Genomic DNA, 19,713 nt, shown 5'->3' with positions numbered 1-19,713 from the left:
TGGTCAGGATGTGCTTCTGCTTTTTACCATCAGCAGTGCATGTGTTTTGTTCCTTCTGTCTCTTCATGTTCATATCATTACTTAAGTTTCCATGCACTGTATTAGATGCTGTTGTGTGGCCCATCTACATGTGGGGACTTTGTTTGCATTCGCACAGTACATTTTAAAGTTATTTCTGTGGATAACAGTTTTCTGTTAGCTCCATCACCTCAGATGCCATGCACATAATACAAATGTTGTGCTATAAAGGGGTGTTGCAGATTGGAACAGGAAAGGTAATTAAAGTGTTAAATTCAGAAGTGTTGGTATTTGGGATAACCCATGATGGCTGAAATTTGGTATAACCACTGATGTTGAAATCAGAGCTGAGATGTGCAATGAATTAAGTACAGAGCCCACTGCAAGGCACAGTGGTGAGTAATTGGGAGCTATTGTGCTGAAGCTGGGGAGCTTCTAGAACAAAGCAGAGGATTTTCCTGTCGTCTGTCTTCCAAGACTTTGGTACCAATGAAACTGGGGGGAAGAGTTGTATGGATTATTATTTTTAACCCCTCTAGAAGTTCAGTAGTTTTAGTGCCATCCTTAGTTTTTGGAAGAGGCTTTACTCCTTAGGACTTACTCCTGTGAGGTCCGGGTTAGGGTTAGTGTGAGGAGTAACAATGTTTTAATAGTCTAACCCAGTGAATAACTGACTGAGTGAAATCTTCTGCATTCCAATACCCAGAACTAAAACGGGATGAGATGTGCAGAAGTGAAGGCTGGGAAGCAGTTCCGCGTAAGACACTACTGGGCACAAGGGCTGGGCAGCTAAGGGCTCTGGGGGACATTGGCAGATAATACAGGTGTATTAATGGAGCACCAACACAAATTACACCTGATGCTGGTGCACTGGTAACTTCCAGCTTCTGAATACATAAGATAAATGCGTAAGCAGAGGGTTAATGCACAAACTCTGTAGTTATGTACTTTTGGACTGCATAAAAGTCGTTAATCTGTATTTACTGTGTCTAGTCTGACATTGTCAGGATGCTTTATTCCCATGCTGATCTTGCTTGCTATGTCTTGTGTGCTTTGTGTGAACAACAGACATAAAACCCGAAGTGCTTTTTCTGTAGTTCATTTCCTACTGATCTGAGGATTAAAGGAGGTATCTCAAAAATGAGAGTAGAAAAAAAGACTTTTTTTTGGCAGTTGAGAGCTAAAGCCTTTTAAAAATAATTGTTTTCAGTTTACATTTAATAGGGATTCTCATTCTGATTTAAACAGTATTCAATATAAGTCCCTTAATTGTAATATTACTAATCCTGCTGAACACAGCCAGAGTATTGCTTGTAAATGTGTTTTTCCGTGACTGGCAGTATGTTTACAAAGATTTTCTGCTCCTAGATCTATCTCTATTCAACCCTGATAGCAATGCCAAACATTATGAAATCCATTTTATTTTCTTTCTTAATCTTTTGTATGTAAACAACTTAAAGGTATCATCAGTGAGTGTTTTAAAAGCAGAAGGAACAATTACAAACTTCAGACAGATGAGCATGTTCCTTGTTTAGGAAGTATGTGTGTGTTTGTTTAGGAGCAGTCGGTTAAAGCCCTTTGGAATGGAAGGAACAAGCTGTCTGGTGCTGCACCATGGCTTGTGAGAGGTACAGAGGGTAGTGCGTGCTGTGTGGGCACTCTCAGAAAATCTCTAGCAGTGATGCCAAATTCAGACCATTGCCTCGGAGCAGAGGAGTCTGACATCGTGGTTCGGACCTGCCACCTGTGTGCATGTGGAAGATTCTCTGCATGAACACTGGTGCCGAGTGAAGTGTGCTGTCTAGGGAGAAGCAACAGGAGCAAGGAGGAGCAGCAGCACTTGCTGCACGAGACTGTCACCATGCCGTGCTCTGGCCACAGCCGGTCTAGTGAGGTGTGCTGTTAAGAGGGAAATGTCTCTTCCTGTGTCTGTATAGTAGCACCCGTGTGGTTCTCTATTCAGAGTGATTACAGCCTAGCAGTGAGGCAGGGAAAATTGTCACCAAAAAATTCACAGTACAACAAGCAAAAGAAAATTGCCATAGAAAATTATTATCTGGGTGTGTTTGCATCCTGGTTGCACTGTGGTTGAGCAAGGCTTTTTTTCTAGGGTTTGGGGGAGGAATCCTTATTAAATTCAAGGCCAGTGAGCACTTTCGTGCTGTTTTGGTTCTTTACTTATAATTCTAGTTCTGGTGCAGGTAGCACACCACGACGTACTTTGCACATCTTAGCATGAACTTGTAGTTCTCACAAGGGAGGTATGTCCTAGGGTGGGCTGGGGTGGTTGTCTCTGTAAGGACGCTTGAATATAGTGATCACAAAGAAAGCAGCCAGAGCAGAGTGGGATAGAGGAGCCAGAGAGCTGTAGAGAGAATAGAGGGAACTCTGTTCTAATTTTTGAGAATTTATTTTGCCTATTTATTTTTATTTAAACCTGTAGTATGAAAAGCCAATAATCTATGCCTAATAATCTACCCATCCATCCCCCTGAGGATCTGCCTCAGTTAATGGGACTTGAGGTCTGATTTGTTCTGCTTATGCAGAAAGTTGTTTGCTTCTTGGAAGCCCTTTATTCTTTTAAAGTAAAATGATTTATACTGGTGTAACTGGGAAGTGGGGAAGTATGGATTAAAGCCCTGCATGGCAGCAGCCGATCTGTGCCTGTTGTCCAGTGGTTGTAGCCTGTCATTTTTGCAGTGCCAAATACATGCTGGAAAATAAGTGTGCATCTCTAATTATATTTGAAATTTGAATCAAATAAGGAGCCTCCAGGTGCAAGCTGAGTGAGGGAGATTCCCTAGCCATCATAACATGTGTTTCAGAGCCAAGAATGAGAGAGGCCAGCAGATGAGAACAGACATCCATAATTTGTCTTGCTTCCACTGTTTTCACAGCCTGACCTCAGAAGCAGCCATGGTGTCTGGCTTTGGGAGGAAAAAATGTAGCTGGTGTTTGCTCATTAAAGGACCCAGTTGCTGTATAGAATTAACAGGGTGCAGAGCCAAGTGGGTATTGAAGCTGACTGCATACAGCTCTGTGCTTTGGATTTTGGAACTATATAATGTTGTACAAATTGTATCAAAGGCAGCTTAATTACCCTGTGTTTGTTTGTATATATGCTAGATCACAATGAGAGGTCAGCTATCTTATGTGGGAGATGAGAACTGAACAAGTCCTGTCTGTGCTCACACAGCTAAGTTTGCTCTGCTTCTGGGACCAAAAACTATTTGTCGTCAGCTTTGCATGTAGTACGGTGATTCTGCATTTTGCAAGGACAGTGTGATGAATGTTTTGGCTAGAGAATGTGAAAGTTTAAAGTATGGCATGAAAAGCATATCAAACTTGATTATCTTTCTGATAGAATTGCAAATTTGGTGAATGAAAGGAATGGAGTAAATGTCATATATTTGGGTTTTAGTAAGGTGTTTGATACTGTTTCATAAAATCTTACTCAAAAAATTGATTCAAATTGACTGTGATGGAGATGCTGCCATATGATCTAAGAGTTGGCAGAGCAACAGTAAACAAAGAATAATGCTAAATGGATATGGCTGGAGCTCTGGGAAATGCCTAAACAGGGAATAATGCTATATGTGTTCTGATGTTTAATAACATAGAAAATGAAGAATATAAACTGAAATATGTGGAGGTAGCGAACCATGATAGCTCCAATACAGAGGAAAATAGTTAAATAACACAAAGGAGTATTGAAAATTTTTAGAAATGTGGATAAAAAATAGGATCAGAAGATGGATGTTGAAAAACATAATCTGAATCCAGGCTGGAGGGAACAATAATAAAAAACAGAAAATTCAGATGCTTATAGTTAAATTTAGGAAATAGATTTTTTTCCTCTTCTAATTAACTCAGATTAATTGAAAATTGAAAAAGGCTTGCTTTGGGGCTTTTGTGTTAGATCCCCCCCCAAAAAAATAAATCTCAAAATCAGACACCCTCCTAACCCCCCAAAAAAAACAAACCCCAAGACAAGAAATCCCGCAAACCTGTCCTGTCGTTCGGTCTACCAATAATTATCCCACTCTTGACCTCCCTTTGGTACCCCAGGGATCTGTCTGCTGGGGCAGATGAGCAGGTTTTTTGCTGTCCCAGCCCCATGGCACTAGGAGCTCAAGCAGTGCAGAAAAGTTTCAAACAGCACTTAGTAGGCTGTACAATTGTGAGGAATAAAAACACAAAGACTGCTGTTTCCATGGATTTTTTTGTTATATCATGGTTGAACAGCATTGATAAATATAGTCAGTAAGAAAAAGAATTAATAAAATAAAAAGGGGAAAAAACCTCCATCCTTGCCTTCTTTAACATACAAATGAGTTCTTAAGTTTTCTCTCTGAATAAATGCATCCTAGGATTGATGTTTCTTCTGTAAGAGATGTTTGACAAATACGAATGAAATGCAGTACGTTAAATCTTCCCCTGGCAATGTACATGTAATCAAATCAAAGCAAATGGCAAGGTCATTGTGTATTAATTCTCTTTATAATTTCTGAAGTTGACCTTTTCCTGTGCTGCATCCTAATTAGCGTATGCAGATCTGCGGAGCTGTGACTGATCCATTCTGGGAACGTGCAACTTTTTTTCTCAGGTTTTGGATTTCTTTGGTCATCTGATAGACTAGACTTGCTATTCAGTATTAATTATGGACAAAATGAATTTGGCATTTCTCTCACATAGTTTTTCTCTGACTGGTGGATGCTGGCGTTACTGAAAGACAAAGCTAATTGGTATTTGGAGTTCAGATGTGCATAAATCCTGATGAACAGTGGGGAAAATACTGACTTCAGTAATTGAGATGGTTTCCTGTACATTACACCCTGCTTGGCATTCTTAATCTGTGAGAGTACACACAGCCTCACTGAACATGAATAACTGTAATATAGCAGCAAAGAAGGGAGGGAATCATTGAGAAATAAAATAATCAATTGATTAGAAATGGGTGAGTTGGCTATGGTCTTATGTTCTGTGCTCACCTAAATGGAGCTGTGTCTTTGATGTCAGTGAGACTACATGTGTGCCTGGTAACAAGTTCTGCTTAGCTTGGCATGGACAGTAAGATAAAAGGAGTAAATAGGATCTGATAACAGAAATTTACTAACATTTACTGAGAAGTAGTTAACTTCTATCTGTTTCCTATTACTGGCTATTCTATATTTGGAACTTCATCTACAGAGAAGCTAAATCACATGGGAAATTTCTACAAATATGCAAACTCAAGTTTGGGAGCTTGGGATAATATTTAGCTATACCTTACTGATGTCGCAAAAAATCTTTCTGTTCAGCAGTTGTATTAAGTGATGTGAGCTCATGTTTCTAGGAAAGTAGGTTGTGTATTGTACTATTACAATGAGAGTATTTTTAAGGAGTTGTAATTTAGTAAACAATATGGGTCATTATCTTCTATGACTTCTAAATATAAGCTCCTAGAGATTCACAGCAGCTATGAGAGAAGTGCATTGAGAATCAGTACTAGTCCCAGGGTGTTACTGTAAATCGCCTTGAAATACAACGTGCTGCTCGGTTGTGTGGGCTTCATAAAGGATGTGGGCAAGTCTCAATGTTCAATCAAAATCTACAAGGATGACTTGACATCTGTTTCTCTTTTTCTAAGAAACTGAAAAGATTCACTTGATTCAGAAAAGAAAAAAGTTTATCACAGTCTTTCTGTAATGATGTTGAGAAAATATTTCTAGTAGCAAAGAGCTCTTGTAGGAAAAAACCTCCACAAAATGGAAACTGAAATTAGGAAGAAAATGAGACTAAAACAGAAGAGACTTTCTGAAACAGGAAAAGGGACAAAACATTGGATCTGTGCAATTGAGCACGTGGTGAATCCTAGAAGCCTAAACGTTATGCAAGAGACATTTGGTAACATTTCATAGCAATGTGATGCAGCAGATAAACAAGGTAACTATAATTATATACTTCTAACCTTAAGAATATTAATCTTCATATTTATCGTACTCTTTTCCAACAAGTGAAATGAAGGCATGAGGTTTTTACAGGAGGAATTATCGTTGTTGTTTTTAAATAGCTTTCTATTAGATTTTTACCAAGTGGTCATTGACAGCTTATGTGCAAATGATGGTAAACCTTACGTAGCTTATTGTGGAGTATCTGAGTATTACTGAGTTCCAGATGCCTATTGCAAAGGCCATAAGAGAATAAAAGGTGCATTTCTGCTTGGAAAAGAGTTGAGCAGAATACAGCTGTGCTGTCACCGGGGAGACTGCAGGAAGCAAGAACATGATTGTGCTGTATTTGCACTGATAAAAGCCCACCTGGTCCTTGGTGCTGTGTGGTGGGCCAGGGTAGCTGCTGCTGCCCTCTGAAATCCTCCAGCAGCACTGCAAGCTGTGGTGAGATAAGGGCTGGTCACCAGAAATCCCTAAGACAGTTGTTTCCAGTCATTTATGTAAAATCTCATTTTAAAACTGTAGATCACCTCCTGCCTGAATATTAGCTGCTTTGTATGGTGTCTCTGATTGCACTCCTAAAGCCACAAGTTTCTGAAAGTTTGAGTTGCGGAATTGTTGCCCTGAATTTATATTTACATAGGCATGCTTTTATGGGTTTTGCTGCTTTTGCTTTGATAATTAGGTGCTGTCTGCTCTGTTATAGACAGTGGAGTGCCTCAGCTGAAGTCACTTGGACAGAACCAAGAACCAGTGATTCTGCAAGATTTATTACATCTTCATTTTATTTTTATTTTAAATATGTTAGTGTGTCCCATGGCAGAATGATAATGACTTTTAAAAACAATAATTAAAAAACAGCAAAACACAAACACCACTACCCCTCAAAAAAGAAAAAATATATACAGAAAGCCTTAGAGCATAAATATTTTAAAGCAGTAATTTTAAATATTTAATACTGTTATTAAACCACTTATGATGTGTAATAATAAAGCCTATTTAAAAATACATACTTAAAAATCTTGTTCATACAGCTCTTAATCCAAATATTGCAACCTTTTTGATGCTAAAATAAAAGATTCTTTAAGCTAAATAAACTAAATCTGATTTTCAAAGTAGTTCTTGTAATTCCAATCTAACTTGTTTTTCTCCTGATTCTTGGAGGCTGCTGAACAGTCCATCCATCTTACAGTTGTAGCTGCCACTTCCCTATCATTTCCCTAAACTAGACAAACTTGCAGCCATGATTGTCAGTTGACTGTCCACAGTCTTTTTGGGTACCCTGGGTGACTCTGAGCTTTTCAGGAAAGGCGGGTACAAGAACAAAACTGATGTTCGCTGTGCTAGAGCATGAGGAATTTCCAGTGTCCTAGCCCTCCACTAGAATGTGTTACTGTGATGAAGACTTTAAAAATGATTTTTATGAATAAGCCTTATAATGTTGATGTGAGACAGATGGCTACAAGTGTCCAAAGACACACACTATTAGTTAAAAATGTAGCTGTGTCAGTTTTCTTTTAACGATGCATCACACAGCTGAGGATGAGTTTATTCCACAGCATCTGGTACCTGCATAAACCCCATGCCCTTGGGACATCACCTAGACAGCCTTCGTCCTTCACTGGGTGGAGTTGTCGTTCAGTCTGTCTCACTCCAGCTCTTCCACGTAGTGCTGCTTATACAGTTGTCTGCAACCCCATAAGCCGTATGTGCAGCATGTATCCCCTATGAGCAACGTAATTATACAACCTTAATAAACTTTCAGCCTGTTGTTGATGTCTTTAACAAATGAAGCTCCTGAAAGACAAAGCGTGTGCTCCTTTTGTTCGCCATCTTTTCATTTTGAAGTAGTGCCAAACTAAGTAGAGGACATTGGTGGTTCTGATATGAATCTAGCTGACCCTGATGGGTAATACAAGTTGAACCAAGTGCTCTCCAGATGATATTTCAATAAGGAAAAACACACAAATACCACGTTGCACAGAGACATAATTTGGCCTTCCTGAACTTTGAATATGGAACAACTCAGGTTGAAGTAAACAAATGAAGTATTTCAAAAAGTACAGTATTTTAAGCTCCTGGAAAGAAGGGCAACGCACAGTTAGGATTAGAAGACTGGTTGGAGATGATAGAAAGTATCTGCTAGGCCTCCAGCTCTGTTTGCTAGAGTATGAATTTCTTTACTGCTTGAAAAGTGCACAGGATGCACAAAACAGACGTAAGGAGGTGCAAGAAATTAACGCTATGGAGCAAACCTGAAATCTTATGTCCTTGAACCTACAACATTTTTCCATTAGCTGTTTACAGCACAAGACAGTTTTTCTGATAGTATCAATTTAAGGATTACTTTAACTTCCTGGCATTTTCTGAATTAGAGAGTATATAATGGCCATTAAATAGGGATGCTTCAACAGATAAACAGAAGTTGAAGACAACAAGATTATGTATAGCCTATTCTTTAGATCCTGCTAGGGTTGTACGTCTTTCTAATGTTTAGAACAGGCTCTGTAGTTGTTTCCTACTGCAGTGGTATTTTTCATTCATTTCAAATAACACAAATGTCCCACTTTATTCTTTTCTCTTCCTTAAATTATCTGTGAAGAATGGGGGATTTATGCTGTAAGTACAGATTATAAAATATGGTAAAGAAACATTTTTCTGAGATAGATAGGACTACAGTAAGCTTTCTTGGCCTCCTATGGCTTGTAAAATGAGTATTACTTTTGTCAGCGTGCAGTTCTCTTTAAGCTCTCGAGTTCATTCCTTCCTGTTTGGTGCTGTGCCGTTGCTTTCCACTGTTTGCCCCAGCACTACTGAGCTCCTTGTTGGAGCAAGTCAGCTACGGAGAGGAGAGCTAATGGAAAGAGAAATCACTCTCTATTTGTGCAAATAATTTGCAGTGGCAAGTTAGTAAAATTGAATAAAGAAGCAAAACAGGATGAAAGATGCTCTGAGATGGAATCGCCAACTGGAAAACAAAAAAGTTATTGCAGCAGATGAGCAGGTCAGTACAAAGGAAGTGGTGATGTAGCAGTGCTCAATTGGGTGCAGATGAAAAAGCACCTAGACAATCAGAAAACACAAATAGAAAAACCCGGCAAGGAAATAACTCCTGGTGCCTCATAATATGCTGTTTGGTTTCACTGAGACAGGTAAAGATGTTCACCATGTTTTCTGAAGAAGATGAATTTAAATATAGCTCAGATTTTTTTTTTCAAGGAAGACACTTGTGTTTATTTGTAGTTATTAGAGTTTAAAAGAATTTCATGGTCCTGCATTTCTCCAGAATATATTTTGTCTTCCTGTGCTCCTGACAAATACATTCATGTCTGCTCTCTCTGGTGTATGCATCAAGTGTTTGTTAACAGGCATAGTTGTGCCCGTTGTCACGTGTCACCAGTGTCCTCCTGGGTTTCGAGGTATTCATTGTAGATGTACGTGAAGGTAACAGAAAAGTATTCCTGCAGCCTGGATGCAAAAGTGTCTTGTCAGAGCTTGGATGTGCTATTCACACGCCCTGTGCAGGCCAAGAGAACGTCTGTGTGATAACCTTCACCCAGCTTTTTCTTAAGATGCCCTGGAAGTGCCTGAAGCTCAAATTCTTGTGCTATGTGCAGAGGCGTCTAGTGAGTTTTAGGGTACTCTGGATCAGGCTGGAAATTAGCCTTGCAATACCTACACACTGTAGCCTTCCTATAGATGACAGCACATGTTATTTCTCTCTTTGAGCTCAGATGCAGTTTCTGGTTGAGCTGAGCTCAGTGTGAGATGCCTGGCTCTGCAAATGAGAACCCACAACAAGCTCCATGCGGTAGGAAGGGCATTTGATGGTGACTTGCATATTAGCTGGTGAGGACATACCTGTGTTATGTTTGGTGATGGCTTTTTGAATGCTAGCCAATCTGCAAATGCCTGTCCTTCTGATTTGAGGCTGTTAAAAACAGAAAGGAGCTCCCTATGTGTGCTTTTATGGATAATCATTGTTAGGGGGATTGGACATAGGGATGGGAAGATGCATGCAGTTCAATTGCTATTTTGATCTGGAATGACAGATTGCTCTTTTCTGGGTGTTTTATTTTCATAGCATTGCAAGGCTGTCAAGAAACATTTCCTGCTGCAATATACCGTGTATGTGTTCCTGCACAGAATACATATGCATTCACATACATGGTAATAAATTCCAGAACTGCTATTACTGCTCAGGAAAGAGAGCTTGGATCTATTGTGGGCATTCCTCTGGAAACACCAGTTGAATGCTTAGTGTCAGTAAGAAATGGCAAATAATTTTTAAGTATTCTAAGGAAGGGAATGGAGAACAAAATAGAAAACCTAATTTTTCAAGTGTACATCTGCATTTCAAATTCTGTATGCAGATTTGGTGATCCTGTCTTGCAAAGGTCACAGTAAAACTGATAAAATCTCACTGAAGGACAAGAAGAATGGTTAAAGGTGTGGAGCAGCCTGTTAAGGGAGCAGAAACACAATAGATTAGGACTGCTGCATGAAAAGATATGATAATAGTATATAAAATCATGGATGGTACAGAAATATGAATAGGGAATGAGTTACTTGTTTTTGTAGCATGGGTACTAAGGTGTGCAACAGAAACAGGACAGGATTTAAAATGAGCAAAAGTAGTTTTCCGTGGAAAGCGCTATAAAATTGCAGTTCGTTACCACAAAATCCCCATTGGAAAAGATGATCCACATTACTACAGACTTAAAGTAAGAAATTTTAAGGACTTAAAATGCACCACTTGTTATGAAAAATTACTTTTGTAGGCTACTAAATACAGTGTCTCAGAAGCCAGTTGTAACTCAGATTAATTGCATAAAACCACCAGAACCTCTGTGAATACTCACAGAGTATTACAGTATAGACAGGAGGGTCACAAGATGTGTTCTCTTCTTCAGAGAGCCTTTCCTTAAGTGCCGGCTGCTGGCCAGTGTTTATTTAAAAAGAAAAGAGTTGGGAGGACAGTAGTACTGGGCTAGATAGCTCCTTAATCCCTTTCAGCACAGTCATTTCCATGTTCCAAGTGGGGCTTTTCTGTGGTGCTCAGCTTTGTCTTCAGTTGTCATAAGATCTAAGAGTAGCTATTATTTATTTTCCTTTTTTTTTTTGTAATTCCATGTCTTAGCTGCAGGAAGTTGTTCACCCATCTGACATAAGGTAGAATCTGAACTTTCTGTGTGTGTATTTTTATTTAGTATGAATTTCTAGGTTTAAAAAAGGCTATAAAAGTTGCGCCATTTAGATGTCATTTTCTAAACTGCTACCATCCAATATATGTTGTTTTTTCTTGCTCATCCTTGGTGTAGAGTTTCAGACTAAGAGAACAGAAGGCTTCCTGTAATATGAATTAACTGTTTTGGTACCTGTGCTGAGAAACAGTTTTCAAAGCGATGGCAGGATGCCTAATAAACACCAAAGCAACCCTCAGCTTTGGCGAGGTGTGGTGGTTTTACTCGGGTGGGCAGCCAAGCTCCACCACAGCTGCTCTCTCACTCCCCCTCCTCAAAGAGGAACGGGGAGAAAATATGATGAAAAGGGCTCAAAGGTTGAGATAAGGACAGGGAGATCGCACAGTAATTATCATGACGGGCAAAACAGACTCAGCATAGGGAGGCAGATTTATTGCCTATTACTAACAAGCTGGAGAAGTGAGAAAGAAAGGAAAGAAACCAAAAGCACCTTCCCCCCCATCCACCCTCTTCCACCTCCTTCCCCCAAGCGGCGCAGGGGAATGGGGGTTATGGTCAGTCTACAGCACTTCTTCGTCGCCGCTCCTTCTCGGTCACTCTTGTCCCCTGTGCTGTGGGGTCCCTCCCACGGGATGCAGTCCTTGCTGAACCGATCCGGCGTGGGCTGGCCAGAGGCAGCAGCTCTTCAAGAACTGCTCCAGATATGGGTCCGTACCACGGGGTCCATCCCTCAGGAGCGAACTGCTCCAACCTGGATCCCCCACGGGCAGCAGCTCCTGCCAGGTCACCTGCTCCTGCGTGGTCTCCTCTCCACGGGCTACAGGTCCGGCCCGGAATCTGCTCCGGCAGGGGTCTTCCACAGGCCGCAGTCTCCGTCAGTGCAGGTCCACCGGCTCCACCGTGGTCTCCTCCGCGGGCTGCAGGGTGGAACCCTGCTCCACCGTGGTACTCCATGGGCTGCAGGGGGACAGCCTGCTTCACCATGGTCCTCAGCACAGGCCGCAGGGGACTTCTGCTCCGGTGCCTGGAGCACCTCTCCCCCTACTTCTTCACTGACCTTGGCGCCTGCAAGGCTGTTCCTCACTCCTCTCACTCTCCCAGCTGCTGTGTGTGGCGCAGCGTGTTTTTTTCTCCCCTGTCTTAAATATGCTCTCACAGAGGCACAAAACAACATCACTTATCGGCTCAGCTCTGGTCAGCAGTGGGGCCCTTACCAAACATGGGGCAGCTTCTAGATTCTTCTCACAGAAGCCACCCCTATGGCCCCCTGCTACCAAAACCTTGCCATGGAAACTCACTACAGGAGGCGAGGGGGAGGGACAAAACATTGCCAGGTAGTCTCAGTTTTCTACTTTATGATACCAGCAAAGCAATGTACATGAGACATAGTTGCTGTGACTGGCATACTAGGTCAGCTTCCTCATTTCTACGTTATAGCCAGATATTTTATACATAATGTCTAAAATCAGGTATTGGTAGACAAGTGTTGCTGCTGTTTCAAAAAAGCATCTCAGGATAGTGTTTTTTTCTGGTTTTAATCAAAATTGAAAACAACACAATTTAATTATTAGTGTTTAAGTAAATTTTTGAAGGTTGGATGGTGGATGAATTTTATCCTGCAGCTAGATGTTACTCCAGTTTTTTTCTCAAACACTGCATAAATTTCTACAACCTATATTTTCATTCAGCTTCAAGAGCATGTAATGAGAACAAAGTACTTTACACTCAGGTATCTAACACCATCTTAACTAGTCCAAAATGTTAAGCCATAAAGAATGCATACTTACCTAGCTCTTTTTTAGCTCTTTTAGCTCTTTTAGCTCTTTTTTCTTTTGCTGATGTCTTTAAACCCAGGACTTGATCCATTTTGTTGAAGACAAATTTTGAACTGTGATGAAATAGTCATGTAAAGCTGAGGAAGGAAGGGAGGCAAAGATGGGGAATGAGGGCTTGGTTTTGTCTTTTTTGTCTTTTTTTTTTAAGAGTAAATAAATTCAGATCATCATTTACCTACATAGCAGATAAAATATTTGAAATACTCGGTGTCTTCTTCCTAAGTCAAACACCATAATTTTCAGTGATTTTGGGAGTCTTTGAATTTCAGGTTTAGTGTTCTGAAGTTTTGAAGTAAGGGGTCTTACTGATCACAAGAAGCTATAGCAGTAGTCAGCAACAGGTTTTTTTGGCATTCTCACAACAAACTAAATATAATACAAGCTGTAGCTCACTGAAGAATACCATGCCTATTTTCTAAGGGTGTCTTAAAAGTTATCTGTCCTGAACAAAGACAGGAAAGCCTCTTGTCCCTCTGGATAATTGCTGCGTGTGTGTTAAAGGACTACCTGATATTCCTTCTTTCCTAAAATGAGTAGTAGCATGGTTCTTCAGGGATAATTTACTTTCCTTGTCTGTAACTATTGACAGTGTTGCACTTGTGGATTTTTTGTAGCTGGTTTATGGCTGAGCGCACAGGCCACAAATAGTGAATTACTAATGTTCACAGGAGAGCATTATGCAAGTCAGTTGACTTGGAAATACATATACACACATGTATTTTCAAGTATGTAGTATGTATATAAATATTTCATTTTTATAAATATAGCATATGCTATAGATGGGTAATGTCCTGATCTTCTTCTTGTCTTTCTTGTTATAGATCAGACTAGTAAGCCTGTTTTAGCTGCTCTAAGATTAAATTGTTTGAATGCCTATTCTGTGTTCTCTGATTCTGAAATTCAGAGGGCATTATGACAGTCCAGCAAAGATAATGCAAACAGAAAAGTGTTTTGTTAAGGGGTAAGTGAATACTTTTGTGCAAGATATAATTGGTATATCAAACAGCAAAATCAGCAGCACAAACTCTGAGGTGCTCCTCTCAAAGGCAGGAACCTGATGCTGTGGCAAGGCTCAGTTTTCACTATTTGCTGGTTGTTTTATCTGGCGGTGTATGTAAACCCAGTGATTTTATTTCATATGGATGCTTAGGCAGTAAAATAAGAACGCAGAAAAATGAGGGCTGTGGTTCTGCTCTTTGGTTCAGAAAAACAACTTTGTTTTCAGCCTCTTCAAAGTTAATTCTTAGAAGTATGATTTAAGTAGTTAATGCTTTTCATTAACGTGTTGGGATAAAATACTGAGGTCTGTGACATACATATATCGCCTTATGCTTTGCTGAACCACGACAAATACTTCAAATAAAAAAAATCAGTACAATCATGATCCAACTGAAATATAAAACTTCCTCTGAGACCAGTAGCAGCACTGTAGAAGTTCATTATGGTTTAATAAATCACTCACCACTTAAAAGGGTTATCTGCATGTCCTGAACTTGTGTTTCCATTTAAAGCCTCTTATGAGGGTATAAGAAATGAGTCATGAGGCTTCTGATTCCAACACTAAGCAGTGGATGGTATACTCTTGCTTCAGCCATGGGAAAGGACCCTCATTTCCAGTTTTAAGTGTGGCATACATATCCTAATGTGGCATACATAAAGGTGGAGACATACTGCTGGGGGAAGTTACATCCCCTCCTTTCTCAGGTGAATAATGGAGTGAAAATCCTGTTGAAAGGTTCTGTACAGGATTTTGTATAGAATTATGAAATATCCCTAAGGCATTTTTAACCCATGAGTTCCACAGCCAGGGAGATGGCAAACTTGATTCAGTTCAATACTGCATTGTTCCTTTTTTTTTTGTATGTGATATCATTTTCCTAGGAAATGAGACAGGCTTGTAGGGTGAATTCTGTGGCTCTGGTGAATCTTGAATTCCATCCCATTTTTCAAGATTTGTCTATAAAGGGACGACCTGATGCAGGCATATCTACTGCATCAACTCTGCGTCAGAAACACATGAGACTTAACCAGAACGTCAGACCTCCTGCTCTACCTCACAGTTGTGAAATACGTGCTGCTTACGAGCTTGCCTGCGCTGCTTAGTGTGGTGTAGTACTGGAAAACCCCAGTGACTTCAGAATGACCTAGCTCACATTCCAGGAGCTGATGCAGCTGTAAGCTGCTCAGTATGGATGAAATGCGAAGTCCACATACAGGTTTATATTTGTTCTGCTTTTTCCCTTCTTCTTAGAGGTAGCAAGATTTGGTGCTATTAAATGTTTAAAGATGCAGAAGTAGCTTTATAACCACCTCACTATTCTTTTGTTGGTTACCTTTTCAAGGAACAGCTATGAGATATTTTGCTGTAATACTGAGAATGAAATTCCATTAAAATAAGAGTGCTGCAGTGCCTCTTAAATCTTACTAGAGAGCTTGTGGCTTTTACTGAAATCACAATATAATTTTCCAATGCAATACCCAATTAAACACATGGCTTTACAAAACAATGTGAACTTCACATGGAGAAACATCGGCTCTAAGGTATAGATATTTTTCACAGTCTTCAGACAGTGCTACTGTAGGTAAATGGGAAGAAACCATTCTCTGTTAAACCCTCTCAGAAGCCAGGAACCAAATCTAAGCAGTGCTGGAGAAAGGGGGAATGGAGGTGAGCAGCGGTTGCAATTAGGGAGCTGTCTGCAAAAGTATGCAAAGCACGGGATGATCAGCACGGCAAAAACCTAATGCTGAGATCCCTAGAAGTTCTGTACTATAAATAGTGTTTAATATTCTCATCTCTAATCTGGACTAGGGAAGTGCAATTAGGGGGCAAAAATGTATGGGTGACACCAATTTAGTGACTCCCAGCAAAAGCAGGTGGGTGGGTAGCATAATGGCAGGTGAAATGCAGTGCTGAGACTTGCAAAGTTGTGCCCATGGAGAAATAATGAGTTACACAACTGTATTGCGGTTTATGAAAAAAGAGCCCAAGTGGCACTGGAGAAAGGTCAATGCAAACTCGTTCGGACTGTCATGTTTTTCCTCTTTCCTTTCTGGTGACTGTATTTTGTGAATATATACATGAAACAGATTTCTGTGTTCAGACAGAAGTAAATGCTGACTAATCACATGAAAAAGAGCAGAATCTTGGAACTGTTGTGTAAAAAAGTATTCATAATCAAAGGAGGGATAATGGTGACTGAGAAAGCAGTTGAGATCTTGTCATTGCAACTTCACAGGATGCAGAGTCAAGACTTAAAACCAGCAAGAATAATTTTTTTAATTCCCCAAATTAACATGTTGAATGCTCAGGAGCTTAGTACGATTTTTATTTTTTACATTTTTAAGGATGAGACTCCTGTACAGATAATTAGAAAATCCACAACTGTGTTTGATAGGATTAAAAAATTATAAAGAATTTAAATCCTTATGCTTCAGCACAAAAGCCATGGCAATATATTGAAGAACATTCTCTTATGGGAATATGGTTTTTGTATGTGCCAGAGTAAGGTTTCATAAGCTTTATGGAGACTCATGTGGTATTGGCGACTGATATGGAAAAGAAACTGACCTACACAAACCTAGCCAGTGTTATTTTCAAACCTAGTGTTATATTCAACGTATTTACCTTCAGTGAAGGTGTTGCTTACACAGGGTGCCAAATCAAATGGTGACAGAAGAACAATCAGAATAACAGAAGTTGCCAAGAGCTCCTCAAGTTTTGCACCAAAAGAAACTGTATTCTTAAGCTGTTGTTCAGTATAACAGTGACTGACTGCAAAAATGCATTATATTTTAAAATAGATCTGATTATGGACTGCAGAAGAAATACAAGGACATTTATTTACATGAAAAACAGTTGATAGGAATTCAGATTTCTGGTCACTTGCTTTTTATAGCATCTGCACTGTTATGCTTTCAGTAGCCCAGAATAATATTACATGTGATTCTGCTGTGCAGGGCCTGAAATGTCATGACAAGTACAGATTTCTCTTCATGCTATATTAACCATTTGAACAGAACATTATTGCGTGTTTCATGCAAGTACTCCAGGAAAATACAAAGAAAAGAAATAAACAGGAATGACTACTCATATGAAATTAGGCATTGCTAACGTTTGCCTGCATAAATTGTGTGACTCCTTTATTTTTTCCTGTTTTTTTTTTATTTTATTTTTATTTTATTCCTGTTTCCAGAAATAGTTTCTTAGCTAAATCCAATTGACCCTGTAGGTAACAAAAGTTTTGTCTGTCCTGATTTGTGTAAGTGGCTTAAAGTGCTGTGCTTATTGTGGCATTTACTGCACACTGAACAAACATTGGCATTCTTGGTGAAGTAGAAAGCCTGTCATTTTTGGGTAGGGTTTCTGAACCACAGAGACTGGGAGTTGTTTGACAGATTCACTCACCATTTCAGCTGGCACATACCCAAAGCATAGAAGGAGGCCAAGCAATGCTTTATGCTGGAGGCTTTGTGTAACTTGCCCTTGAGATCTCAGGCTCTTCATAGCAAAGAACTGAAGCAAGTGGTTGCCAGCTGATGCTCACCCCAAACTGAGTTTATAGAGGCTGTTCAGTTGCCAACATTTCTTTAGCTTGCAGACCCTTGAGAAAAATGACTGTCTGTGTGTTCAAGTAGCACACAGACTGCATGAAGCATTGGATGTGGGGACTGTTATTTATCTGAGAGACCCACAGGATCTCCAGGCTGCTCTGAGGCTCAGGAGTGATGCCCAGTGTGGTTGGTAACCTGAGGGCTAGGGCTCAACCCCAGTTCTGCTCGGGTCACGAAGGAACAGAAAAGCTCAGTGGTGACTGGAGAAGGGACCAAAGTCTTCTGGCCTGGGCAACTCACCTAGCGATTTGGCGAGGATTGTTGGAGCCTGTGATGGCCCCTGCCTGATGCTCTGAGCATCTGCATCCCTGTCCAAGGCACCCCCAGGGATGCAGTCAACCTGAACATCAGCCCCCAAGGAATATAAAACGTTGGGTGAGATGTGTGCCTCTTCTGGGATTTATGGTGGAGTTGAGTCTACTGTATGGGTATGTTAAAACCTGGTATGTGAGGAATTTACCTCTTACTGCATCAACAGATGCTATATGCATGTGTGAGAAAACAAGTCTGCACTTGTGAGATGAGGTATTGTCCCAAATACACGTCTGAGAAAGCAGAAGCTTGTAGGTGAGTATTAGAGAGGCATTTAGCAATACTGATTTGCTTAGGGAAGATGGAAGTGTGTCGTGGATGTATCCATACACAGGCATCACTGCAAATCAACATCACATTTGCATGAACTCTTTTCCTTGAGGGCTTCAAATAGAACATAAGCCACCAAACCAGTTACCCTTCTGTGTTTTGTTTGTTTGTGCTGCCCAGCGATGATCCCCAGGAAAGGACTGCTGGGATGGGGACTAGCTGAAGAGATTTCAGCTGTAGCATAATACTGTCAGCTGAGAATGCAAGTACCAGCTAGTATGGTATAGTTCAGCCAAACCCCTGTAGTTTTAAAGTTCAGAAACAAATTTTTTTTTTTTGTGTGTGTGTGTGGAAGTATTTAGGTTTCAAAAAATAATAATAATAAAAAAACCATGATCTGATGATATGTATTGAAATTTCAAGGTTAGATTCAAAATAAATTGTTTAGATTTTGTTTTAAAAGCTTTATATGGTTTTCATATGAAACTCCCTGTGGGTGATCTTTGTTTTGCAGAGCTTTATATTTAAACACCTTCAGCAAGGGTCAGCAGACAAGAAAGTGCCATTTCAAAATGTTTATTCTTTTGGGATTGTGTCTGCTTTCCAGTGCATTAGTGCCTCATGGGGTTGCCTGCTTATCTCCGTGGGGCTCTGTGTGCTCTTGCGATGCCTGCAGCTGCCAGAAGGCTGCATTGGCTGGTTGGCTTCTGGGGCTTGGTGTAATCCAGCTGCTCAATCTCTGAGCACCTTGTCCTGAATGTTAAAAAGGGGTTATCCACACAGTGTGGAAGTTTTCTTCTAATTAACACAGAGACAAGGCTATCTGGGAGTGTTGATAGAAAACACCACTGTTCTTTTTGTTATGTGTTTCTGTGCATTATAAAATCAGTTTATAAACTGAATGTTACCTATATACACAGTTTATCAATTGTCCGTGTACCTGAAATGTTGTTGTACTGTTAGGTTAACAAGTTGTCTTTATTCAGAGTGCATCTTCTCACAGAAAAGATGCTTGTGATGCAGGTTGTATGTGATTTGTTGTATTTTGCATTAGATAATTGTAATGAAATTGGGAATGGCAAATTGATGGCTGAATAGGCTTTCTGTTTAGGAGATCCAAATTTGGCTGACAATCTTGCATGACAGAGATATCAAGAATGAGATTGTGATAGTATCTCCTCCCTCATATAAACGGTGCTGTAAGGTTAAAAAAAAAAAAAAAGTTTTTCTGAATTACCGGTGACCTGGCTGGTGAGTTTTTAATCTTCAGACTTGTTGGACACAAAGTTTTTTGAGAGCTTAATTCAGCTACTGTCAACTCCCTGCTCCCCTGCCAACCCAAGCATAAATAAATGACCAACAGATGTTGAGAAATGTTTTGCCTATTATGTAATTGTCGTTCTCGAGAGATCTAATGAAGATACTCTTATTACTACTCCACACACATTTATCTAATTCATATAATCTTTCTTTTGCAGTCTTTCTGTTTAGCTGATATATTTGGTTGTTGCTCGCCAAAACTTTTTC

The 19,713-nt window shown here is 40.0% G+C and overlaps 1 protein-coding gene across 9 annotated transcripts in view; it reads left to right on the top strand.

Annotated features, from left to right (window-relative positions):
* Nucleotides 1–19,713, top strand: part of GRID1 (glutamate ionotropic receptor delta type subunit 1) — a 534,616-nt gene that overhangs the window by 184,195 nt on the left and 330,708 nt on the right. The window lies entirely within an intron of this gene.

This window comes from Cygnus atratus, chromosome 7 (genome assembly GCF_013377495.2).
Source record: "Cygnus atratus isolate AKBS03 ecotype Queensland, Australia chromosome 7, CAtr_DNAZoo_HiC_assembly, whole genome shotgun sequence".
NCBI lineage: Eukaryota > Metazoa > Chordata > Aves > Anseriformes > Anatidae > Cygnus > Cygnus atratus.
Note: the sequence above shows the minus strand (reverse complement) of the source record. Positions and strands in the feature narration are given on the sequence as shown.